The sequence below is a fragment of the Ursus maritimus genome, unplaced genomic scaffold (assembly GCF_017311325.1).
Source record: "Ursus maritimus isolate PB19 unplaced genomic scaffold, ASM1731132v1 scaffold_12, whole genome shotgun sequence".
Taxonomy (NCBI): domain Eukaryota; kingdom Metazoa; phylum Chordata; class Mammalia; order Carnivora; family Ursidae; genus Ursus; species Ursus maritimus.
The window spans coordinates 48,783,253-48,808,810 of NW_024423564.1; the positions used below are offsets into that span (position 1 = coordinate 48,783,253).

The window sequence follows — 25,558 nt, forward strand, 5'->3', positions numbered from 1 at the left end:
GGTGTCCTCCCCCAAGGTCACTTTTTATATTCTTCTGAAGGGAGTTTAGATAGTGCTGGAAAGGAAAATATTATGGAACTGCCTGCAGGGTACAGAGTGGCGAAGCCATGACTGGACAGCAAAAGGAGATTTGCAACATGAGACTTTTATTTGAAAAGGTATATGGAATATACTCATATTGAGTTATTTGAAACCAAATAAACCTTAAGAAAGGAGGTTTTGTGTCCTTTTTTTTTTTTTTACTTGAATATCCTATTTTTTAAAGGAAAGCATCTTTTCTGGCATTCCTTGATAATGGTCAGCCGAGGCTTCCGGAGGGCATTATTCCTTCGATCCATGTGCAAAGTCAAGGGAAGCCGAAGAACTTGCTGGAGGTGTGATTGAGTTGGCTAAGATCCGAGTTGCGTCTGCTCCCTCTAGTACTGAGCAGGCGTGGGAAATGACCCCCCCCCCCCAGCAAGGGCTGGATTTAAAAGATGAAGTTGAAACTTGCTTTTTGCTTCGTTAAAGGACATATTTGGAGACGCTTTATCCCGGTGTGTTTTTATTCACAATCTGGCTCTACCACTTACAAACTGGGTGACCTTAGGCTGCTGACTTCTAGGCCTCGGTTTGCTCACCTGCTAAATCAGGTAATAAAAGAACCTACCCCATATGATTACTGAGTAGATTAAAGGAACATGCAGAGCACTTGGAACAGTGCCTGGCGCACTGCTCCATAAAAACCAGCTTTTATTGTTATCCATAGTAGTAGCAGTAGCAGTACATAATTCTCGATTGAATTGAGTGACCACTGGCCATGACTGCAATGAGAGTTGTCCCTAAGTCAGCCAAAGGGGTTCACAAAGGCTTCGGGAAGGTGACTTTTGAACTGAGACCTACACATAAGCTGAGTAGAGAGGAGAGTACAATAGTACTCTAGTACTAGGAGTACAGTAGAGAAAGGATGTGTTTGACAGAACAGAATATGCAGAGGCACAGAGGAGTGAGTGAGTGGCATTTAGGGACGTGTAAATAGGTCTGTGTGGCTAAAGGACAAGCTATCTGAATGCTCACGCACAAGACCACTGTGGCTTTGGAGTGAGCTGATGAGGCTGGCCTTGATCCTAGAACCTAGAGGAAGCCACTGAAGGGCTTTTCAGCAGGTGGCAGCCTCCTGCAGTGGCCTCAGTCCAAGGCCTGTTGATTCTGAAGTGTCACTGACCCACCCCCTTTCCTCCTGTTTGGGCATGGAGTTCGCACGTGTGGATCTTATTTTTCTCATTAGGTGTGATTTCTTTGAGGACCATGGATTAAGTAAAAAGGATGTGTTTTCTGAATTCCTTTCTACCTGATTCTTCCTCTCTTCCTCTCCACCCCTGCTAAGACAGATACAGAGGTGCCTAACTCGTAGACCCCTTTGAGAATCTGATGAAAGCGATGGACCTTTCCCTCAGAAAAATCATGAAGACAAGATTTTCCAAAGACTGACACCCCCTTACTGTTAACCCCATACTGTACCCCCAGACCTAGGCCTGACCCCAGGCCTGCTTGTGGTGGTTTTGCTCTCACTCCATGTTGTTTTTAATTTGCTGGCACATCCCTTAACTCCTCCGTCTGCCATCACGGCTATTATCTGACCGTGTGTCATGAGAGCAGCCTTGAATCACTTGGTGGTTATAATTAAAACGGAAAGTAATTATCTATTTTGAGCCATTCACATTTAATTGAGAGTCCAGTGGCTAAGGATGTGGGCTCTGGAGACGCTGCATGGATTAGAGTCCCAGCTCTGTTGGGGTGCATGGGTGGTGCCGTCGGTCGAGTGCCCAACTCTTGGTTTCGTCTCAGGTGGTGATCTCAGGGTCATGGGATCAAGCCGCACATCCAGTTCCGCAGTTAGTGGGGAGTCTGCTTGAGATTCTCACCCTCTCCCTCTGCCCCCCAACTCTGTGCATGTGTGTGCACTCTCTTTCTCATAAATTCTTTAAAAAATATTTTATAAAAAAAAGAATCTCAGCTCTGTCACTATCTTATAACCTTGAGTAAGTTACTCAACCTCTCCATTCCTCAGTTTCATTACAAAATGGGAATGATGATATGCTTACCTCATAAAGTTATTGTGAGGATTAATTGAAGTCGATGCCAAGAATAGTTCCTGGCAATAGTAAGTGCTATATAAATATTTGCTATTATTATGTGATTATTTCTAGTAAAACCACATTATGAATGGGGTAATGATGGATTACTAGGAGCAGGAAAATAGATGAGTAAAATCTCCATATGCATTTGACTGGCTTTGCCAGTACCTGTGACGGCCAAGATTGGATTCCCTCAGTGTCTGGTGTGGCTACTAGCCAACATGGCTGTGGACTGCTGGAAATACGGCCAGTCTTGAGTTGTGATGTGCTGGGTCTTGAAGATTGGGTATGACAACGTGTGAAATGTCTCATTAGTAACTCATCAAATAACTCATATTCATATGTTGAAATGATAATTTTCTGAGTAAATTCAGTTAAACATACTAAAATTTCATCCACTTATTTTTGCCTTTTTAATGTGGTTACTGGAAAATATAAAATAATATATATGGCTCAGGTTATAGTTCTGTTGAGCAGCACTGCCTCAGGCTCCCCCTTCTCGAGAAAACAAAAACTGGGGGTTATTTGTGGTCAGGTGGCTGCTGTCAGGAAGCCTGGTACACTCTTGCCCTTGTCCGTCAGGTTACGCTGCAGCGTCCGTCTTTTCACGGGCTCCGTAACGGGAGCCATGGCTTGGTCCTAGCGGAAGGGGTTGAGGGACCAAGGCAAGAGCAACAACCAGGGAGGCTTCTGCTGACTTGGAGGGCTTTGGACGAAAACACTACCATTTATAGTACTGGCTTCAGACTTTCAGCACTCTCTGAAGTAGATGAGAGAATGCTCTCTATTCAGGAAGTTGAAATATGTAGGCAAAATTCTCTCCCTGTTCCATCAGGAGCCGGAAAAAGCTTTGCTAATCTTTAACTAAAAGAATAAATACTCAGCATCATGGCGGTCCCTTGGGACTGAAAGCACCCCCTTCCCTAGTGTGATTTACTTACGGAATGTTTGCTTAATTCTATTTCAGATTCATTCTACCACTTACAACCTGAAAACGGTGGGCGAGAGGAAGTCTTACTGGTGAGTTCTCTTTCATTTTTAAAACAATGTGACTGTTTGACATTATTTTTGAAATGATGTTTCACACTTCTAAGTTAGATACATCCCTACCAGTACTATGATTAGATATCTATTTATTCACACATTTTTTCCTGTCTGAAATGATTTAAGATTTCTCCGAGACTTAAAAAAAATTTTTTTTTAAAAACCAGATCAATCCATGTTCCTTTGCTAACACGGTCAGGGAGAAGATCTATGACTACATGCCAAATACCATTAAAATAAAAACTTTTTTCCCCCTTGTAATGAAACTATTTCCAGGCCCCTGTTGATGGTCTGCTTGTTTCAGGCGGTATCCAAAACAACAAAGTGTTATTTCAGCCAAGGAATTCAGACAGTCCCTTACAGTGTGTTGTAATGAAAATTGGCTCACGGCTATAACATATTAGCTTTCTTCTTGCTGTATTTTCCCTCTCCTCTCTCTTTGAACCTAAATGTGATTGTTGGGACATAACGGTTATGCAGTGGTAGAAAACTGACTTTAGAGTTAGGAAAGTAATATACTTTTTAAGTGAAAAAGTTTCTGGGGCTTCATGTGGAATCATCCCTAATGCTGTGGCGATACCGTTATTTGCAGTGTGTAGCAGCTAGCTTGTGCTGCATAAGGAACCTCCCCCAAAATACACTACCAGAGATTTGAGCCAAAATTTCCCAACTCAAAATAACAGTCATGTCTTTATCCTGCGATGTTGGGGGTTGACTATTTGGGCTGGGCTCTGCTGTGTGATTTTTCTGGTCTCTTCTGGGACCACTCCTGTGTCTGCAGTCAGCCTCAGCTCCAGGTCGGTTAGGTTTGTTTCTGAGAGTCACCTGGCTGTTAGCATGATGACAGTGACTCTAAGATGTGTGTCTCACCATTCTTTAGGCTGTCGTGAGCATATTCCCATGGGATTGGGCAGGGTACCAAGTGAAAGCAGGAACATCTTGAGCCTGAGGCTCAGATGTGGCACAGCATTGCTTCCATCATGTTCTGTCGGCCGACGTGAGCTATATGGCTGGCCTGGATTCAAGAGGCTACAGATACAAAGTCAACCCCTTAGTAGAGGAGCTGCAGAATTGTACCATGGGGAACACGGATACAGGGAGGGGAAGGATTATGGCTATTTTTATGATCCTGTCCTACAGTGTTTTTGAGTCACATGAGAAAAGAAGGGCATGGAGTGAGGGCTCAGATCCATGCCTATCCCGTAGCCCACCGCCCTCTCTCCCCAATCTGATTGCCGGGCCCTGGCACTGCCACCTGGCATCTCAGTTGAGCAGGCTCCAAGGTAGTCTTGCCAGTGCTGGGCTGCCCTCCCTCCATTCGCCGCTACCACACTGATCGACCTTCAGCTCATCTCTCAGGCTGTCGCTCCTTTGCTCAGAAACTGTCTGTGTCCCAGATCACCCACAGCACCAGCCTCACCTCCTCTCTCTGGCTTCTTCACATCTGTCATCCGGCTCCATCCTCTCCTGCTCACCTCCCACTACCCCTTTTATTCCAGCCAGACTCCCACTACCCCTTTTATTCCAGCCAGACCCATTTCTCTTGAGGACTCACCCCTCATGCTGCTCACCCCTTCCCTCCTTGAAAACCCTTCCCATTCTGCAAGGCCCACTAGAATTTTCTCTTCTCTGTAATATGGCCTCTCCTGCCTGTTCTTGCCGTCTGAGATCTGCCCTGCTCTGAACTACTTCAAAGCCAAACGCTGTGTTGTGTGGTTCACTCTCTTCACCTTGGCCAGTCTGTCTTCTCCATTGCTTTGTCAGTGCTCTCTTTGAGCCGAAATGTGATTGTGGTGAGGGAGCAGTTACACAGTGGTAGAAAACGGACTTTACAGAGCAGATGGCTACTCAGGTGTTCCTGCAGGACCCCACAGAGAGCTGAGAGCGAGCAGCTATTTGGCCAGGAGGCAGCTTGGGCACTGTGCTGGGTCGTCCATCAGCAGCTCATCAGGGTCACATGAGACACCTGTTAAAATACAAGCTCACAGTCCCTTCCCCTGGGCCGTCCCCGTTTATTAGGTCTGGGTGGACCCCAGGAATCTTAAAGTGCCAGCTGATTCTCATGTGATTGCTGTGCAGTTGGCAACCACTCATTACGGAGAGAAGAAAACATTTATAGAAGACCTGGGCTGGAGCCCTGACCCTTCTGCTTGTGCCTCTGGGACCTTATAAACTCAACCTAGCTGAGCTTCAGTTTCTCCAGCTGTAAGATGAGAATAATGTTTAACTTGTGGCCTACGAAGAAGATCTAGGAGGATGATGTATGTGCAAGTGTTTTGCGAACCCTAAAAGATAAGGAAAAGGAATCAATGGGTTATGGATCTGTGGCTAAGCAGGGTTCAGAAAGGGGCAGTTACCTTCGTGGTGGTCATGGTAGTGAGAGAGGAATAGGCAGGAAGTAGTCCAGTGGTAGTCATGGTGGGACCAGTAGTAACAGCAACAGTAGTCGTCATTAGTGTCTGCTGTGTTTTTGAGTGTGACTACTTTACATAGACTTCTTTGAGATGTACAAGAAGATCCCCCGTGTTCAGTTGCCTCTACCGTTGTTACAGCCTCTTCCACCATTAGTGAATTAGTCCTTTGGGAAATACTTGGTTAAAATGTACTCATCCCTGAGAGAGGAAATACTTGGATAAACTATCAACTATCGACAACCTGTCAATGTCAAGTACAAGGTCCTAGAGAAGTGTGAGCTGCTTTGATTTGGTGGAAGGAGTTGGAAAAGTGAAACAACCAGTAGTCCTAAAGAGAAAGCAGGTGTGGGATGCACAGGAACGGGCCAGAGGGCACCCAGCTGCCCAAGGAGGGACGGAGCAGCAGGAAGTATGCAGGCAGGAGGGCGGGAAGACGGGGAGGAGGACCGAGACATTTGCTGACAGTTTGGCTCAGGGCTGTTCCTGGTCCAAGGCCACCACCACCTTCTCTTGCTCACCTCGAGCTTCCCTGTAGGGCTACCCCAACAGGCAGCGTTCGTTAAGCTGTCTTCCTGTCACCGTCCGTTTTGTTTTACGTTATTTTGATTGCTGTTGCTCTAATATACATGCCTGCCTTCTTTCAAAGAGCTTTGGGGTGGCTTTTAATTAATTAATTTATTTATTTTTGATGCAAAAGGGTGATTTTATTTTTTTATTTTTTAAAAGATTATTCGAGAGGGTGAGTGAGAGAGAGAGAGGGAGAGAGAATCTGAAGCAGACTCTGCACTGAGCACAGAGCCGAGTGCGGAGCTCGATCCCACAGCCGTGAGATCATGACCTCAGCCGAAACCAAGAGTCGGACACTTAACTGACTGAGCCACCCAGTTGCCCCAAAAAGGCTGGGGGGGCAGGACCTGTGCGTGGGGGCAGGACCCATGGGCAGAAAGGGCTATCTTTGAGGTGGCTTTTAAATACACACATGATATAATGAGACCCACAAAAATAAGGAAGGAAGGAAATTTGTGGCGGAGGGAAAAGTAGGGGAAGTTAGAGATAAGGTTGGGCCCCCAGCGTGGGAGTGAGAGCCCGTACGTGGGCCGTGAGGTCCCCCAGTCTTGCCTCGGCGCTTCTGGGCTGTCGCTCCCAGAAAGGACCCATGCTCAGGTAACAGCGCACAGTGGCTGAAGATACAAGCATGATATACTCGGGAGAGGTTAAGACTTAGAGTAATTTCTCCAAAGTGCTTATAAAGAGGAGACCGCACGAAGTTGTAAACAACATCCCTGTAATAAATAGATAATGAGGACTGTCCTGGGTGTAGGTGAATGGTGTAACCCCCGGGTGAAGTCCAAGAGAAGCCTTCCAGTCCAGGTGTGCCCTTAATCCAAGGATAAACTCCAGTGGTTTCAGCTGGAATCACAAATACATATATTCGTGCCCCACCCCCACCCCCATATTAGTCGTGGCTCTTGACGCTGAGCCTGGGCGTCTAGCTGTGGACCAGATTTGGCACAGGAGTTGAAAGTGAATTATCATCCCTGTTCTAAAAGAATAATAAACAGCTTCCTGAAAGAACTCTGTGAATATTATTTCTCCCCAGTCCCAAATCATCTACACCCTGATTCAGTCTGTGGGTTGGCTTTTGGATACACAGAATTTGCATTGACCCTGTCCACCTTTACCTGTTCGGCCCCCTTCCCTTGCTCCACAAGTATGTCTCCTTCTGCTTTGAGCCCCCTGGCTCTAGGTCACTTCTGATACTGGAGTGTTCAGGTGAGAACCAGGGCAGTTGAGAATCTCATGGGAATAGGAATGGCAGGCAGCCTGCAAGTATTTGCTTGCTGTTAACAAGCTATAACCTGGGCTAGCCTGGATGACTGTTGTTCACTCCTGGGACCTTCATCTTCGGGTCAGAAACTTTGATATTTATTGCAAGAAGTAGGGTCTGGATGGTGGCAGCATTGGTAAGAAGAACTGTGGGGGGCAGAGGGTTGTGTGAGAGTAGGGTTAAGCCTAGACTTTTTGTGGGAATATTATAGGATGAAAAACCTTTAATTCAGTAGGGGATCATTGTCAGAGAGTAACCAAGAAATCTGCAAGTACTACCCATGAATGAGAACTTCCTTTCAGACTTTATTTTCATTGAGGTCAGGCTTAGGTGTTATTTTATTATTATTGTTATTTATGATTGTTATTTTGTTTGCAAGTAACAGAAATGCAATTTAAACTAGTTTCTTGACCTACATGATTAAGATGGCTGTACTGGAATGGACTTCAGGTATAGCTGTATCCAGGAGTTCTAAAGATATCATCAGGCCATTATCTTTCACTCTCTCCATCTTTTGGCTCAGCTCAATGCTGTCAACTTCATTCACAGGCAAGCTCTTCCCATACCGTGGTGTCAGAGGTAGCCATTGGTGTTACATTGCCATCACCCTCACAGCTATGGATCTCAGTGAAAAGAGACTTTCTCTCTTCCATTGTTCTAACAATAGTACCAAGGAGGGATCTTAGCTGGCCCAGTTTGGATTCCTTGCTTGAATCAACTTGGCCAGAAGTACACAGAAGGCAATAAGCAGTATCTGTTTGGCCAAGGTTTGTTCATGTGGCCCTTGAGAGAGGGTGATCCCCACCAGAATCCCAGAGAATGGGGTCTCTATGAAAAAAAGGAAGGGGCGCCTGGGTAGCACAGTCGTTAAGCGTCTGCCTTTGGCTCAGGGCATGATCCCGGCGTTCTGGGATCAAGTCCCACATCGGGCTTCTCCGCTGGGAGCCTGCTTCTTCTTCTCCCACTCCCCCTGCTTGTGTTCCCTCTCTCGCTGGCTGTCTCTGTCAAATAAGTAAATACAATCTTTAAAAAAAAACGAAAAGAAAAGAAAAAAAGGAAGACTTTCGTTACCAGAAGGAAGAAAGAGCATGCCAAGCAGATACAACTTTCAGGCACCAGAGTCCACCGCTTTAGGAATTCTGAATTGGGGGCGGGGGGGTGTCCAGTAAACTGGAAAGGTTTAAAATTAGATTCAGCTTCAGTTACGCTGACTATCTATTCCAGGGTCGGTTTCATGATCAAGACTACTAACAATGAGCATATGGAGAGATGAAGGATGGGTGACCCCACCATGGCGTCGGGTAGGCAGCTTTGGGCCTGCAGATCTCCTGCCGCATCCCCAGAATCTAGAGGAGTGACTGTTAATCTGGAGACAGTGAATGGGCTCCAGTGGATCTGTAATCCATTGAACGAATCAATGAATGGACTGCTATAATTATTTGCAAAATTGTGTGTATGTACTTTTCTTTTTTTACTGGAAAAAGGGATTGTGTTTCCATCATTTTCTCAGAGGACTCCATGGTCCCCTACTGTTTAAGAGCCAGTGCTCAGGCTTACTTAAATTGTTTTAGATTCGGCCAGCGTAATCTTATGCATTTGTTTCTCGTCTTGGCTCAACTAATAAAGTTTAGTGTCCACGATACGCATAGCTCCCTATGGAAGGAACACAGTGATGTCAGTGGCTGATGCAGTAAATTGCGTGGTGAGGTTTTTAGGCATGTGTGTAAACTTTTTACAGTTCTAGTTACCATTTACCAAAATGCTGACTGTGGTCCCACGCCCTGTGCTAAGTGCTTTACCTGCATCATGTGAACCACTTATTTCTACACAGGACTATACTTTTGTGAACCTCCGGTCTATTACGGAAGCACCTACTAGAACCAGCTCCTTCCGGCTGCCTCTCTGAGAACACAGGATACAAACTCCGTATTTTTCCTCTTCCCCACGTCTGCTGCGTGGGTCTTCCTCTCTCCACCTTTCCACCCACAGGTGATAGAATCATAGAATCCCAGAGTTGGAAAAGACTGCTCAGATCATGCAGTTGAGGGTTTTCGAGTCCTGCTCTTTGGTTTTCTAGCTTCGGGACTCCCAAGAGGGAAAGCTGGGCAGGACCCAAGTTCCTGCCCTGCTTTAGTCACCACTCTCTGCTGAAAACCACTCATCTGTGAGGATAAAAAGGGTTCAAGATTAGATGTCAGACTTGAGGTTGAGTCCAGGCTACTGCTTTACTTACCCACCTGTGTGACTCTAGGAATGTGGCCTAACCTCTCTGAGCCACAGTTTCCTTAGCTGTCAAAGGGTCACCTGCCTCGTGGAGTTGTTAGGGGGACTTGAATGAGATAATATCTGTAAAGTCCTTGGTCTCGAGCCTGACACATAATCTGTGCTTAGCAAAGATGAGCTGTAACTACTACATTGCACACGTGACCTGACAGCTAATTAAGACACAGCTGTATTTTTTTTTAAAGATATTTATTTATTTATTTAGAGCAAGCATGAGCTGGGGGAGGGGCAGAAGGAAAGAGAGAGGGAGAGACTGAATCTCAAGCTGACTCCACATGGAGCACGGAGCCTGACATGGGGTTTGATCTCACGACCCTGAGATCATGACCTGAGCCGAAATCAAGAGTCAGAAGCTCAACCAACTGAGCCACCCAGACGTCCCCAGCTATAGGGTCTCCCACTGTTCCTTTAAAGTTTTTTCAGTGAGGTGTGCCTTTCCCCCATTTCCTTTTAATAACTTGATGAAGCCGAGATGCCTGAGTTGCTCAGTTGGTTAAGCATCTGCCTTCAGCTCAGGTCATGATCCCAGAGTCCTGGGATCGAGACCCACATCAGGCCCCTTGCTCAGTGGGGAGACTGCTTCTCCCTCTGCCTGCAGCTCCCCTTGCTTGTGCTTGCTCTCTCTCTCAACAAATAAATAAATAAAATCTTTAAAAAAAAAAAAAAACTTGATCAAGCTTATGACCTTTTCTCTTTATTCTTAGGCAATAAGAAGTCCTGTGGCCCCTTTAACACACACACACACACACACACACACACACACACACACACACACACACACACCGGAGATACACATTCACTTTGGAAATTGGAAATGCTCAGTCTGGTTTGTAAACAGTCAGTATTCACTCCATGAGAAGACTTCCCCTCCATCTTGCCAGTATGGGTCTCCCCGTCCTGCAGCTGCCTACCTCGTCAGGCCTCTCCAGGTGATGCAGAGAGAGGGGGAGGAAGAGAGGAAGGTTCTTATGACTGCTACCGTCCCACCTGGCACTGGGCCCTGTGAGCCTGGCTGATGGGTAAATGGACACACTCTCTCTCCTGGCTGCTTCCATGGCTTTTTCAAGGACTCTCTGCTGGAACTTTCCATCTGGATCTCCCAGCACTCACACAGTATGTCTCTTTCTGCTGGCTGCGACTGTCAGCCAGCAGCTTCTGGTTTCCATTCGTGTTCTCCCACCCTCAGGCTGAATGAAGCCTGTTGGGTCAAACCTGTTTTAAGGAGACCAAGGCTGGGATTGCTGGAGCCCAGAGTTCACACTACCTTCAACCCCCCAGGGGGAGGGGCTGAGCCGCCACTTTCCCTGACACAGCCTTCTCTTCTGCCACCAGAGGCCTCTTTAGTGTCCCCCTCACGTTTTGGTTCCTCAGGCAGTAGTCGCCTACCAGTCCCCAAACTCTAGGAGACCCATATCAAGCCTTCCAAATGTTGCCTTTGAAACCCTTTTCTCCAGGCTTGAAGTAAAAGGCCAGCTCCCTCCAGCCCAGCCATCTTGGGGAGGGAGGGTAGGAATCAGAGCATTTCTGAGGAATCTCCATCACTTTCCACTGCCCTGAACCTGTTTATATATCCTCCTTATGGATCTTTGAGCCAGCTAGGTCAACTTCTTAGAAATTTCCACATGATGGTCTAGCCCGGTGCTTTGGAATTTCCCATCTGTTGAATCTTGATGCTGGAGTGGAAACTTCCACTTTAGCATCTTGTTAGAGTAACTGTTAACCCCTGGCTAGTACAAGGAACTCCTCTTTAACACCCCTAAAGCCGCCGTTCATCCTGTGCTTGAAACCTGGGCAAGCATGGGGAGCTGCCTACCTCCCTCTTTCCCTCCTGCATGTCTTATTCCGATTTTCAGATAACTTGGAGGTGCTGGGAAGGTGTTGCTTCTACAAAGCCAAGCCTGGCTCCCTGCTACATTCCCTTTAATGGGTCAGAAGTGTGTGTGTGTACCCCATTCTCTGAAAATCTGCCCGGGTGGCAGAGATTTCGGATGGAGGCAGGCCTCCACTGACACCCTGCCTCTAAGACCCCAGAGAAGCCTTTGGCCTTGCCTCTGGGAAGGCCTTCCCTACCATGGCACCAAAGGGCTCTGGCTACAACCCCAAGAGAAAGCTAGCATTTGGAAACTCCCTGCTCAACCACTGTTTCTCACGCTCATGACCCTAACTAGTTTCTCTTGTTCTGAGAGCTGATTTGCCATGCTTCATGGGGATTTTTAATTGAGGCTCCATCCGTAGTTTATGAACTCTGAAAAATCAAGGCTTGCAGAATGTGCTCTACAAGCACCACCCCTACCCCTGCTTTTTTGCAGCTTTTCTTTTGTGCTTGAGCCTCCTTTGGAGTCAGTGGCTTTTCCTGCTTTCTCCGGCCCCAGCACTGTGCACTTGACCTCTCTGCCAAGGTGTGCTCCTTTGTCATGTGCGGGTTGGTTGGGTGGCTGTGGTGGTAGGTGGGTCACCCTGCGTTTAGGTCCCCCACACCCTGGTAGAGGCAGAGTCCCAGATGAGCAAGTGACACATGCTAGCAAGACGCTTGAGTCAGAGTTGGAATCTCTTTGGGGACGATGGCCTAAGAATGTATCAAATACATTTTGGGCAATTCCATCACTGGACCGGTTCCCCTGGCAGGACTTGACATTGTGTATCCAGATGTGAACCTGGTTTATGCGCTTGTGTTATCTTTGCTGGCTGTTTATAAAGATGGCAGGATATAGCTCCCTCCTCCTCCATCCCCCCGCTTCTGTGCCCTCCCTCATGCCCCAGATGATGTTGGAGCCAGAGGTTGTGAGGGCAGAACTGCACTCCCCTACCATTGCTCACCTGTGTTCTTCTCTTGGCCTGGAAGGATGTAGTGCTTCCCATTTGGCCATTCAAATATCTAGATGTACGAAATAGCTTAATAGTCTGTTAGCTAGAACATTTTTTCTATTTGTGCACACTTACAGCAGGGAGGTGCATAGTGTAGGCAAATAGACCAGAGTTCAGGCCTTTCCTTAGCTGCTGAGATACTTTGAGCAGAGTCTCTGAGCCTCCGTTTCCTCATTTGTTAAATGACAGTAACGCCAGGTGCCTCCTTAGCTGGCTGGATTAAGGGAAGGCATTCAGGTAATGAATTCAGCACAGCGGCCTGTCACATCGTTTAGGTTCAATAAATAGTAGCTATTATTATTTGCTTTTGACTGTTGCATTGATTTCTTAAACATCCTTATAGCCTTGGAAAAAGTCGCCCAATTCTCCAGTTTTTTTTTTTAATCAAATAGGAATTTGCGAAAAAAATCAAAATGTGTGCAGCTACCTGCTTAAAAAAAAAATACCTTGCAAAGCTCCTTAGTTCTTTAGGAGTTCTTTGTGTACAGAGTGACTTTCGGTCGCAAAAGCAGCGAGGCTCAAGGGCTAAGAATAAAGCTCAGCTTGCCCAGCCTCAGATCCACCACTGAATACCTTGGGCAAGGTGCGACCTTGGGCAGGTCATTTACTCTTGAAGCCTCAATTTCTGCATTAACACGGTGAGGGTAACACCGCACGGGGTCATTGAGAGAATGAAGTGAAATGATCCCTAATGAAATGTGCAGCGCAGTCTTGGCTCGCAGGTAACACCCAAATAATGGTGGCTGCGCTCTTCCCATCACAATATCATCTTCATTTTACAGGTGAGAATTTGCAGAACATTTTTTTTTCCTTGCGACAAATGGCTTCATGAGGACACTTTTATATGTAAGAAGTTGTTCCCACTGTTTTGTTCAAGAACAAGAACATTTTGGAGCGGGTTTGCTTATAAATACCAAACTGTAGCATGTACGAAAGCAAGCTACATTAACTAAACAACTTGCCATTTCTTTAGGCCTCCTCTCGTTTCCTTGTTAAGATTTGGCTAAGTGATTTTGCCACTAGCCTGGGAGAAATTTATGTATTATTTTTACAGGGACTGTGAAAATATGCAAACATAGCTAGATTTGGCTGGCTGCTTTAAATTCAGATCGGTTTATTTCGTGCTCAGTCTGGCAGAGTTGGTACCTTCGTGGAGCCCTAGGAGGTCTTGAAAGGAGACGTGACCTCCGCCTCCGGAGGAGGGAGAAGGCTGGGTCTGAGGCAACAGGATGGCCCCACACGGGGGCCGAGGCTGGTCAGGCCGGGGTGGCTCGCTGGCCTGTGGCGGAGCTCACGTTCCTGATCACGGAGGTTCGGTCGCTCTAGCAGGTCTGTGCGGGCGTGCCCGTGGACACGTGTCTCCTGGGGCGACGGGCGCGCCTGAGGCGGTAGAGCTCTGGGCTCCTGGCATCGTTCCCAGGTGCCCGCCCCGTGCCTGACGCAGGGTCTGATGGAAGGAAGCAGCAGCATCATTTGTGGGCCTGATGCTGAGGTGAATGAATTACCCTTGTGAGCAGGAAACCCGCGCTGTCGTTGGGCGTGACTTCTCGCCTCCGCAGACAGTTCAGGAGTGCTCCTTTACACCGAAGCCTGGCCCGTAAGCCAGAGAAAAGGGAGGTGCTGTGGCCTTAAGGGAGGAACAGGTAGAGGGGAGGCAGCCAGGCCCTTACTCGGGTTGGTCAGAACGTGTTTACTGAGCACCTGTGATGTGCCTGGGGCAGGGTGAAGAGGGTGCGGAACCCAAGGGGACACTTTCGGCCACCAACCACCTTGCAGTCTTTCTTTTCTTTTCTTTTCTTTTTTAAGATTTTATTTATTTATTTGACAGAGAGACAGCCAGCGAGAGAGGGAACACAAGCAGGGGGAGTGGGAGAGGAAGAAGCAGGCTCCCAGCAGAGGAGCCTGATGTGGGGCTCGATTCCAGAACGCTGGGATCATGCCCTGAGCCAAAGGCAGACGCTTAACGACTGAGCCACGCAGGCGCCCCGCAGTCTTTCTTTCCCAGCCCCTGAGTCCACTCCCTGAGGCAGAAACTGAGCCACATGACCACTGCCGTGTTTGTGGACAAGGCCCGCGGAAGCCTGCTTGCCTCCACACTCGTCAACCAGCAGGGATGACCGTGGAGCTCCTGACGGTTATGGTGCTCAAGCCTCGGGGCCCTTCACCCCCAGGGGCCCCTTCTCATGCCCTGTAGCTAATGGGCTGGTCCTAATTTTGTATTCTTCTGATAAGGCTCAGGCTCCACGAAACTAGATCTGTTCATAGGCCAGGGAGAATTGGCACGCACACTCCGGGTCTTCCCTCCACCCTGTCATTGCTATTACTGAGACACTAAAACTCCAGTTTGTTCCAATGTTGAGAACAGGTTTTGCCCCTGTGTGTGACCTCTTCTGCGGCTTTACCTGAGTTTCCCCTGGGAGCATCTAACCCTTTCAGGGAAGGGGACGAAGGCCCAATGAGGAATTGCTGTCTGGGCTCGTTCCTGGCCACCACACACCCTCGGAAGGTGGAAAGGATCCACTATTCCCTGCAGGAAAGCAGGGCCGGGGTCTCAGACCTCCAGCAGCTTTGTGGGTGCTCAGAAGGAGGCCCTGCAAAGGAGCCGGGTAGGGGGCAATCCTGTGTAAGGCATCAGCTGGCCACAATAGGCCCAGTGCAAAATTCTCCTTAAAAAAAAAAAAAAAGGTAATATCCTTGAAACTGTATCAGCATGGGCAAAACCATCACGGTGATCTCAAGTTTTAGGAGAATAGGCCTGCCAACCTGCAGGACTACGCTGATAAAGTGTTTCTGCCCACTGCCCTTAATCAAATCCCTTCCCTCGTTTTGCACAAAGGGCTGGAATGCTTTGCTAATTGGTCAGAATTCAATGTATTGAAAAGAAGAGAGAGGAGGGAAAATGGCCCTTTTTGTACTTGAATATCTTATCTTCATAGCGCTCTGTGAAAATCCAAGTTTGAAAGGAATTTCCTTTTCCAGTGAAATGCTGGCCAACTTTGCCCCCTGGAGGAGAACTAGAGAATTGTTTAAAACGAGCCCTCTAAGGACTAAGGCCTCCTCCTTGTTCTGACTGATAATCTGGAAAGAAATCGTGCCTGTGATGACTCAGGATAGAGAAAGGGACCTGGTCTGTAAGACTTTTCGGGTTTTTTTTTTCTTTTCTTTTGCCTTGAAACAAGTATTCTAAACTTAGGTTTAAATGCTTGTTTTCTATCTGTAAAGAATAAAATGGTTAAAATGCTACCAGGTTTAAGGCTCACACCTATTAAACTATGGTGGACTTTTTTTTTTTTTGCCAGGTTTCTCCGCCAAGGCTAATTATGGAAAATTACTACCAGTATTGAGCCTCCTTTTAGCCCTTGAAGTTGAGGTAGAGACAAAAACGGTCAGAAAATAGAAAATATCAACCACCAACTGGATATGTATTAGTGATCCTAATTTACGAACCGCAGGTCCCCGTGGCCCACACTGGAATCTTTTGAGTTCATCCTGCTAGTTTATATTTCTGGCCTCAGTGTATTTATTTACCCTTGCTACTAACACCTGCCAGACAGTCACTTTCTGTCACAATTAGGCCAACAAGGTATTACTTACTTCACTACTACTTTCTACAGTTTTTGTATAGTTTTAAAACCAAAATGCAAAACAGAAGGACAAGAGTTGAAATATAAAAACCTTCCCATATATTTCATCTTTTGTTAAAGTGATTTTATCCTGACACCTTTATTAATCCTTTGTTAATTACTCACCTGCTTTTAATCACAAGATCTGACCTGATTATTTAGCTTCTGTTGTGTCTTCTCTCATGAGAGCCTTCATAATAGAAATCTCCTCTACTGTCTTTTGTTCACCAAGTGGTAGGTCGCGACCCTGGGTGAGCGTTCATCATCTCCATTGTTCTCGATGTTCCTCCACCAAGTGGAGGATACACAGTATTTTTATTAGTAATGCTTTAGATAGTTGCTTCTCCTTTCTCTGCCCTCAGAAGTCCTGCGATGCATCTCAGATTTGAGGGCTGGCGTCGTTAAGAGGCTGTTCATTCCTCAGACATCAGATTCATTGCGCACTTGGGGCTGTTTTTCCTAAAAGAAGGATGGGAAAGGGAAGAGTGTGCACACACCTTGTAAGTTATTATTGTGAATCTCTTAAAAAATATGTGACTTGATCATAAGTGTATATATTGTATATAATTTTTCATCTCATGCACTTTTTACGTAAGGAAAACATGTCTTTGACCGTATCATCTGTTTGCTTTTTGCACCCAGTGTATGGAAACCAGTTGTTCTAAGCACTCAGTAGGCATTACTGGGAGGATGTATTCCCCCCAGGATAAGTTCCTGGGAGATTGCCCTTGTTTCTTGCCTCCTGAGGCACCTGACAAAGCTCAGAGGGGAGGAGGGCGTGAGCCTGGGGAGCCAGAATTCCCGCTGGCCTCGTCCCAGTCCACAGCACAGGCTGGTTGCTTTTCTTTGTGAACAACTTACACCCTCGTTGCCTATGACTGCAGCCACCACCCCTGTTATTTGGAGGAGAATACACACACGCCCCTTTCTTCGTCATCTGTCCCCTTTTCACTGTTGAAAGGGACCATTAATCTGATGTGGAGACAGCCTGATTCATTAATGATTCCTTGATGTTCAGGTAATTGCCAGACTGAGCAACACCAGAATGATTTGCAAGTTCCCTCCTCATTTCAGAGAATTTTCAAGCTTTCGTTATTATTCACAAATTGCAACACGTTCAAGTTCAGACTCTGCTGACTAGGACAGACAGGAAGGAGAAGGGCAGTGTTTGCTACTGAGAAGTGGGTGTTTGGGATAGGGCAGAATAGGGGTTCGTGTTTTTAGTCAAGGGCAGTGTTTTGCAGACATTTTGGTGCAATTTCCTGGTAAGTAGTGTGGGATGAAATGAGAGACACCCAATGGGTGACCCTTCCCCCCTGTGCTCCCCAGCTGCACTTACACCAGCTCTTTCTCAAAGTACTAGGCCCTAGGCTGTCTCCACCTGGAGCACCCCCTCCAGGTACTTATTACTGAAGAATCTCGCGGCCCTTAGCACAACCTATATTATCTTGTTTATTTCTTTACATTAAGAGCTTGATGTCATCACCTAGAAGAGTACTGGCACACAGTTGACCACTCAGTGAACATTTGCTGAATGAAGGAACACAGAAGCAAATGAATGTGTCCAGTGTCATGAGTGGACCAACAAACACCCTTTGTTAGCCGTACTTTAAGAGGAAATCTGCTACCACAGCAATGCAATATTTTTTGTCTTTCCAAATCAAAAAATATCTCACAACGTAGCAGTGTGCAAGGCCACTTAGCCTGAGGTGGAGTAGAGGCATTTATCAGTTATGGGACTGCAAACTGACAGGATCTTTTTAGAAAAAGGTTAGTAACGTATTAACACTTAAAATACTCTTAAAATAGCCTGAATTCATTCATTTAACTTTATGAGATAATCGTTAATATGGGAAATAATGGAGAGAAGCCAATAGGTAGATAGCTGATAGGAAGAAAAAGAAAGAGCTTTATTTTGGGATTATAGCAAAATTATACAATGGCCCAAATTCCACAATAAGGGAATATTTATATAAAATGGAATCTTGCCAAAATCATGAAAAATCATGCACACTCACTTTTGTGGCCCAAAAGTGCATCGCCTTAATCTGGTCAGGAAGAAACAGCTGATAAACCCAAACTAAAGGGCATTTCACAAAATAACTGGTCTTTACACAAAAGAGTCAGCATCAGGAGATACAAAGACAGACTCAGGAACCATTCCAGAGTAAAGGAAACTAAGTTACGACAGTGGAACACACTGTGGAATTTTGAGTTTTCTTTTGCTGTAAAGGGCATCACTGGGACAATTGCCGAAATCTGAATAAGGTTCTAGATTGGATAATAGTAGTATATCAGTGTTAGTTTCCAGATTTCACTAATTGTAGTGTGGTTATGTAAGAGAACTCTTTATTTGTAGAAAAGACACACTGAAGTATTTAACGGTCAACCAATATCATGTCTACCTCTCTCTCTCTCATGCTCTCTGTTAGAGGGGAGAATGCAGGGAATAAGGTAAATATAGTAGGGGCGCCTGGGTGGCGTAGTCGGTCACGCGTCCCACTCTTGCTTTCAACTCAGGTCGTGAGATTGAGCTTCGCATCGGGCTCTGTGCCCAGTGCGAAGGCTGCATGAGTTTCTCTCTCCCTCTCCCTCTGCCCCTCCCACTTGTGTACTCTCTCTCTCACATAAATAAATCTTTAAAAAAATAAATAAAAAATAAAGTAAATATAGCAAAATGTTGACATTTGAGGAATCCAAATCTGGGTGAAAGAGAACTATTTTTGCTATTCCTGTAACTTCTCTCTACGTCTGAAATTATGTCAAAAGTTTTAAAACAAGGTGCTTATGAAGACTTTGTAATCACACAGGGAAATGCCTTTGCTGCAAAGGAGCGAACTATAAAATTGTATCATCGAGTGTGATTTCAGCTCCTTTAAAAACTCATGGAGAAAATATTAGAAGGAAATAGAGCAACATGTTAACTTTTGTAACCTATTATCCATGTTAATATATGTTATGCATTTTTCTCTAAGTAGCTGGTATTTCTTGAAAAATCAGGAAAAAATCTTGTAAAAAAAAGTCGGTGGCTAATTCTCAAAGAAAGATCTCAAAGAGTGTGTCTCGCTCTTGGAGTCTTTACCACCATGCACCCGTGTATGTCCTAGAAGGGTGTCACTCGTGCATGTACAGACAGTTCCCGACTTATGATTTTTCAACTTCACGATGGTGCAAAAGCAATACACATTCAGGAGAAACTGTACGCTGAATTTTGATCTTTTCCCAAGCTGGCACTATGTGGTAGGGTACTGTCTCGTGCTGCTGGGCAGGGGCCACGAGCCGCACGCATCTCCCAGTCGGGGACGTGATCACAAGGGTGAACAGCAGATATGTTGGTATCCGTTCTGTTTTTCACTTTCAGTACAGTTTTCAGTACATACATGAGGTGGTCTAACCTAGGCTTTGTGTTAGATGATTTTGCCCAACTGTAGGCTAAGTAAGTGTTCTGAGTATGTTTAGGAGGGTAGGTTGGTGTATTTTTATATTTTTAAGAATCATCTTTATCGAGGTATCATTTACATAAACACCCATTTTAAAATATATAGTCTGATGAGTTTTGACAAATGTGTGCACCCGTATAGCCATCATCACAATCAAGATACAGAACATTTCATCACCCTCAGAGATTCCTTCAGACCTTTATTTTTTATTTAATTTATTAATTTTGTTTATTTAACTGTTTCTAATCTGTCCCTCTAAAATACGAGCTTTCTAAAAAAATTATTTGTATCAAAGTGTAGTTGACATACAATATCATATTAGTTTCAGGTGATTCAACAGTTCTCCACACTATGCTGTGCTCACTACCATAAGTGTAGTCACCGTCTGTCATCACGTTGTTATTACAATATTACTATGTTCCCTGTGCCGTACTTTTAATCTCCGTGACTTATTTGTTTTGTGACTAGAAGTTTGTATCCTTTTAAATCACCTTCACCCATATCACTTACTCCCCATTTCCCTCCTGTCTGGCAACCACCAGTTTCTTCTCTGTATTTGTGAGTCTGTGGTTGTTTGTTTGTTAATTTGTTTTTTATATTTCACATATAAGGGAAATCATACGGTGTTTGCATATCCCTGTTTGATTTATTTCCTTTGACATAGTATTTTCTAGGTCCATCCATGTTGTCACAAGTGGCAAGATCTCATTCTGTTTTTATGGCCGAGTAATATTCCATTGTATAGATATTACCATATCCTCTTTATCCATTCGTCTATGGATGGGCGCTTAGGTTGCTTCCGTATCTTGGCTGCTGTAAATAATGCCGCATTAAGCATAGGAGTGCATGTATCTTTTCATATGAGTGGTTTTTTAAAGATCTTATTTATTTGAGAGGAAGTGAGTGAGAAAGAGAGAGAGAACACGAGCAGGGGGAGGAGCAGGCAGAGGCAGAGGGAGAAGCAGACTCCCCGCTGAGCAGGGAGCCCGATGTGGGGCTCCATCCCAGGACCCTGGGATTATGACCTCAGCCGAAGGCAGACATTTAACCAACTGAGCCACCCAGGCGCCCCTCATGTTAGTGTTTTTGTTTTCTTTGGAAAATACCTAGTAGTGGAATTACTGGATCCTATAGTATTTCTCTTTTTTTTTTTTTTTTTTAGATTTTATTTATTTATTTGACAGAGGTAGAGACAGCCAGCCAGAGAGGGAACACAAGCAGGGGGAGTGGGAGAGGAAGAAGCAGGCTCATAGCGGAGAAGCCTGATGTGGGACTCGATCCCATAACGCCGGGATCACGCCCTGAGCCGAAGGCAGATGCTTAACCACTGTGCCACCCGGGCGCCCCTCATATAGTATTTCTATTTTTAATTTTTTGAGGAACCTCTCTACTGTTTTCCACAGTGGCTGCACCAGTTTGCATTCCCAGCAACAGAGCACAGGGCTCCTTTTCTCTGCCTCTTTGTCAACACTCACTATTTCCTGTCTTTCGTAGTAGCTAGTCTGACAAGTATAAGGTAATATCTCATCGTGATTTTGATTTATATTTTCCTAATGATTAGTGTTGTTGAGCATCTTTTCATGTGTCTTTTGGCCCTGTGTATGTCTTCTTTGGAAAGATGTCTCTTCAAGTCCTCTGCCCATTTTTAAATTAGACTATTTGGGTTTTTTTTATGTTGAGTTGTATTCTTTGTATATTTTGGATATTAACCCCTTATTAGATATATCATTTGCAGATATCTTCTTCCATTCAGTAGGTTGCCTTTTCGTTTTGTTGATGGTTTCCTTTGCTGTGCAAAATCTTTTTATTTTGGTGTAATCCCAATAGTTTATTTTTGCTTTTGTTTCCCTTGCCTGAGGAGACACACCCATAAATACGTTGCTAGGGCCAGCGTCCCAGAGATTCCTGCCTATGTTTTCTTTTAGGAGTTTTATGGTTTCAGGTCTCATATTTAGGTCTTTAATCAGTTCTGAGTTAATTTTTGTGTATGGTGTGAGAAAGTGGTCCAGTGGTAGGTGGGTATATTAAATGCGTTTTCAACTTAATGCTATTTTCAACTTATGATGGGTTTATTGGGACATAACCCCACGGAAAGTTGAGGAAGAGCTGTATGCATGTGTACACACACACCTTTTAAAACTTATGTTTTTCTGTAATGATATTTTGAGGGAAATTCTATATTGGGCAGGAATTCAGACACCCTGACCTCTTAAACCTCTTCCCAGCCCTGAATTCCTTGCTTTACTTTCCAGACACTAGTGCTAGGTACTGAGTGCATAAGGACAGATGGGCCACCCAGTCTGTCCTCTAAGGATGTTCACAGTCCACAGACAGACAAATCTGGGATCACAGTCCTGTGCTAGGTACTGTGGGAGTGTAGCAGTTTCCTTGAGAGGCAGACTTGGCCTGGGGCAGGGGTGGTGGCCCGGTCAGGCGGGTGTTGATCTCTAGACCTAGGAGGTTAAGTGAGATCTTGCCATTCCCAGAAAGGTAGCAGAGCATTCTGGGCTGACCACTCCAGCCCCTATGTTCTCACTGTGGCCCACTTAGTATCACTCTAGAGACCCTGACCAGGGAAGCAAGGGAGGTCCTGATGAGACATGGGGAGCACCGGGTCCCGCAGGGGCTGCTTTTCCAGGTGCAGAAGGAAATAGTCCTGTTGCAAACAGCTGGGGGTGCTTCCTGTGGCCCCACGGCCAGGTCCCCATGAACTCCTGCCTCCATTTACAGAATCCCTGCAGGGGTTTGCCTGATCGCCCCACCACCGTGAAAGCCTGTGCTGTCTCCATACCCCCAGGGAGGAGCAAACAAAGGCTGATGACAGTACCATTTTGGAGAGTTTGCTCACCCCTGATGTACTCAGTGGCACTCCTGGAACGTGCTTCATTCATTTGGAATCATAAATAAAATCCAAGGGTCAAGTCTGCCTGGCACTTGGCCTTACAGGCTTCATAGCTGTTTCCGGAGTCCCAGAGTTACCCCAAAGTAATGTTGTTGAGAAATGTGTTCCCTGCTTTCCTGGACAGGCGTTCATCTTTGAACCACCATTTGTCTGGGCCCGTTATTCATGCCAGTTGGGAGAGCCTGAGGACGCTGATATATAAGTACTTTTAACCCACCATGTGACTAGATCAAACAGAGGCAAAGCAGTTGTTAAGAATCCCCTAACTGGGTTAGGTTAGAAGCTTCTCCATTTATCTTGGAACTTTTTTTCTTTTATCTTTTTCTAACCATTTGAGAGCATGATTTTTTTACTCAGGTATTATTTTTCCTTCTAAAGGTACGTCATAGGTTCTTAAGAGGATTGCATGAGTTCAGACAAATTCAGGTCATGGTACAGAGTGAGCGTTCAATAACAACCAGTCATTATTAGTAATCATCAGCTAGCACAGCGTGTGAAGAAAGAGCACGAGATTCTTGGTCAGGAGACCTTGTTTCTAGTCCCACAAATCCTAGATTTCTAGTTCCCCAAATCCTAGAAGAGGCACTGAGCTGGAAAGAGGCCTTCAGCCCTAGTGTTTAGTCCAACAACCTCATTTTTCGGAAGCTTAGAAAGGTCTCAGGGCCCTAGGTGGATAGCTCTTAGCTGAAATGTTCTCCCGCTCGTTTTTTCAAGCAAGAGTAGCAGTTGCACTGCCATCCCATGGCCGTTGGAAGGATTACACGCGTTAAGCCCCTCCTGCTCGGCCGCAGTACTTGGCAGCACGAAGTCCGCAATTCCTGTTAACTGGTGGTGGTCTTGAATCCTGTCCAAGTGTCTTCCTCTCCTGTTTGGGAAGATAGAGACTTGTCATCCTTGCATATCGTCCTGTCCCCACCATCGGGCACAGTGACCAGCACTCTTTAATGCTTGAAGGAGGTATCTTGCTGAGGGTAGAATTTAGGTGAAGTCTGAACCAGAATCCAGCACCTAACGCCATGGTCTAGGCTTTCCGCGCTGTTCCACATGGGCTTCCTTCTCCTTTTGACTCTAGGCCTCAGTTTCCTCACTTTGGCTGTGATCCATCAGATCTCCCGGTCCTGAGCATTCTTGTGTGCGTGCCACCCGCTGGCCTTTTAAGGAGACCCATGTTTGTGCTCAACTTGCCACTAGATGTCGTGATTGGCCAAGTAGCAGAAAGCAAAAAAAAAAAAAAAAAAAAAGAAAAAAGCATTGAATATCAGTGGGAGTTATCTTATCATTAGAAACTAGTTGCCCTTGGATAACTTGGGGAGTTTCCTTGGGGAGGGAAGCAGTTGTTCCAGGATTTGTGTGCAAGGACTTTGGAGCCAGGTATGGGTTAGAGCCCACAGCTCTGCTCACACCTCCAGCACCTTGGAACTTGCCAGGGCCCTTGTCTCAGTGATGTCATGCACAGAGCATGCTCAGCTCTTGGCCCGGGTGGAGGATGAGCTCCACAAGGTTAGCAGCTATGAGAGCTACTTCTGGTATTTGATACCATACAACGCCGTTTTTCTGTTCCCTCCAAGCCAAGTGGATGGGCTCCAGAAGCCTTGTGGCTTGCTCCCTGTTTTACAAAGCCACAATTTTAAGTAGTCCCTTAAATGGCAGACTGGATGGCATGTCAATATCAGGTTAAAGGGGAGCCTAGAATATTTGAAGGGATATCAGAGCTCCCCGGGGAGTCAGCATGGAGCTTAATTAGCACAGAGCTGGGTGTCGTGTTCATAACTAGAACTCGGAGGAGGAGGGTGATGGGGGCATTGTCACAAAATGTTCCTTGCTGACATTGTTCAAAGAAAGGATTTCTTTGCTGCATGGATCTTCATTCAGATCTGTGTGTCTTATTTTTAAAATAATTTGGGGGGAATCTTCTAGGAATAACAATGACTAGCATTTATTGCACACTTACTGTGTGTAAGTTACTATACTAAACACCGTACTTGCATCATTCTGTTTAATGCTCACAACAACCCTGAGATAGGTTTGCTTATTATGTCCATTTTCTAGTTCTAGATGAGGAAATTGAGGTGCAGAAAGATTGTAGTAGTAGTAATAATAATAATAGTAGTAGTAGTAGTAATAATAATAATAGGCAACAAGTACTGCGTACTTACCACAGGTCAGGCATTATTCTAAGATCTTTAAGTATTCCTCCCACAATAACCCTATTTACCCGAGGCAACCCAGGCACAGAGAGGTGATGTAGCTTTTGAGGTCACACAGGGAGGGAGTGGAGCAGTCAGGACACAGATCCTGGCCCGCACGATGGCCAAGTTCCTTTTTAGCCACTGTCCTGTGCCGCCTCCTGCAGCACTCATATATATATGTGGCAGGTGCTTGGTAAGTGTTAATGGAGTTGAATAGTTCTCAGACTGATAGCCAACACAGGAGACTCGTGGAGGAAGAGCTCTACAGTTCTTCTTACTCCTTCTACCCCAAACCACACCTCTGCTAGCTTCCATTAATGTTATGGGACACGTATGCTGCTCTCTGAGCAGGATTCTATACCTAACTTTTTGTTGGTAATAAATTCTTCGGGAAACACTTCCACAGGGAGCATCTCCGCTCGTTTTGTTTGCGTCACATGCTTCTGGTAGGCCTGTGTTGAGTTCGTCTGCTCTGCTGTCGTGGTGTCCAGCAGTATCTGTTTAGCCTCTCCAGGCCAGGGCCAGAGGGCTGCCGGGGTGGCGGGCCAACCCTCCGTGTTGCACCATCTGTGTGTGCTCTGACGTGCAGAGGGCACTCACCAAGCCTTGAGCAAGCATGCTGCCCAGGCCTGACACCATGCCGATGCCAGGGGACACGAAGGGCAGAGGACCTGCTTCCCCGGTGAGCAAGCTGGCCACTGCTACCAGGTCATATTTTTTGGTTGTCACGGTGCCAGTAAGCTCTGAGGAAGGAAAACAGGACCCAGGCTGCATTAATCATTCTCCAGGTATAATAATTCAGTCCCAGTGGTTTGGTTGCTTGGTTTTCTTATGTGTCATTGCAGTGGGAAAC

At 45.8% G+C, this 25,558-nt stretch overlaps 1 protein-coding gene across 9 annotated transcripts in view; it reads left to right on the top strand.

Annotated features, from left to right (window-relative positions):
• GNG12 (G protein subunit gamma 12) overlaps positions 1 to 25,558 on the top strand; it is a 182,673-nt gene that overhangs the window by 98,564 nt on the left and 58,551 nt on the right. For 8 of the 9 annotated variants that reach the window (XM_040627146.1, XM_040627147.1, XM_040627145.1 and 5 more), the window contains exon 2: positions 3,085 to 3,137. The gene's annotated coding sequence lies outside the window, so the exon portion shown is untranslated. Of the gene's footprint in view, positions 1 to 608; positions 633 to 3,084; positions 3,138 to 25,558 lie in introns of those variants that run through there. The other variant, XM_040627152.1, reaches the window with a different exon arrangement.